This window comes from Rhyacophila brunnea, unplaced genomic scaffold (genome assembly GCF_057557595.1).
Source record: "Rhyacophila brunnea isolate RB1 unplaced genomic scaffold, BYU_Rbru_1.0 scaffold_103, whole genome shotgun sequence".
NCBI lineage: Eukaryota > Metazoa > Arthropoda > Insecta > Trichoptera > Rhyacophilidae > Rhyacophila > Rhyacophila brunnea.
Window position 1 is genome coordinate 62,986 of NW_028232756.1, and position 1,615 is coordinate 64,600.

The window sequence follows — 1,615 nt, forward strand, 5'->3', positions numbered from 1 at the left end:
GGATAGAAATTGATATATTTCCAATTATTCGTTAATAAATTATCGCTTCCTTTTGATTAATTATAATGTATCGTAATAATAAGGTACATTTTAAGTCATTAAAAGTCATAATATTGTAATTTATATGTTTATAAAAATTCATTCATGCAAGTCCATTGTGTCCTCACAAATTGTTTAAGAGGCATCCAATATCACAAGAATATATATAGCAGTTGATCCAAAAGTTAAATTTAGATTTCGGATTTAAACCTCATGAAATAATGCTGGAGACTCTGAATGGCATTGAATATATAAGTGCCCTCTCGGTAACAAATATTTCAAAATAAGTTCACTTCGCTGTAATAAGATGGAAACATCTCGTAAGCACTGAGTATGAATCTAAAATTTTATGACACGAACGTAAGACGAAGCATGATCAAATTTATACCTAAAATATCTTTTCATTCAAAAAATTCCATTATAATCAATATTATAAATCATCGTTTTCTTGTGTTATATATTCTTTCAGCATTCTTACATTGCACTCAATTTTGAGTTCTTACACATAAAATAATATGATCTAGCTTCTTTTTTTATTATTTATGTGAATTAACAGGATCTTATAATTTTACTAATATCTTGATGTATCAAAAAAAATTCTCGATATGCCTTGAAAAATAAACTCTTGATATATTGATTTAATTATTTTGCAATAATTTTATAAATCGTACTCTTTTTCACTATCTATACTGCTTTGTAAAGTTATTTATCGAATAAATTATCGTGGAGAAGTTATATAAATGTTCAATGAATTTACAAAAATTTGCAATAAATTTTGTTGAATAAATATTAGAACCAAAACTATTGTAATAGATTTATATTAGTTACATTTTACTCAAGCTTTATTAATATTTACTACTTTCTTTAAATTAAATTAATATAATGTCTGGTTAAAATAGATTTTATATTTAAATGGAAGCCCTGTAACCTTGGATAATATATTTTTGGCATATTTTAATACCATTTGCATCAACTGCATCTTTTCATGCATGAAAATTTCAGAGCATTCTTTTTGTAGCATGTTTATTTAAATCTAGAAAAAAAATCAACTGAAGCTTTGGATTATATTTTCTCTTCAAATATTTTTTTTAAAAAGGTTTTGAACTGTGTATGTAAATATATATTTGCCAAATATATACACGTAAAATAAATAAAAGTATTTTTGACAATGTGTCTGAACTTTTGCTTTTTCCACATGGTTAAATATTTTCTTGCTTAGCATCTTATTTTTACTGTTTTTTTCTGACATACCGTATTTATGAATTTCTCAAAATGACATTTTAACCCACGTTTTTAATCATTTAGAAGCTTTTTTTATTTTTTTTATATACTTTATCTTTAAACTAAGAAATTTGTTCATCCATCACACATTTGATTCCTCAAATCGCTAGTTTTATATAAATAATAACATGTTTAATGCTATAGCTTTAGTTTCCGAACAATTAATTATATTTTTTTTGGCCTCTTTCCTAATGGCGCCCTATAAATCCGATACATGTAAAAGCTATATCTTAACCGGTTTTCTTGTATTTTTCCACGCTTTTTTTTCTTGCTTTTACACTTGAATTATGATTTA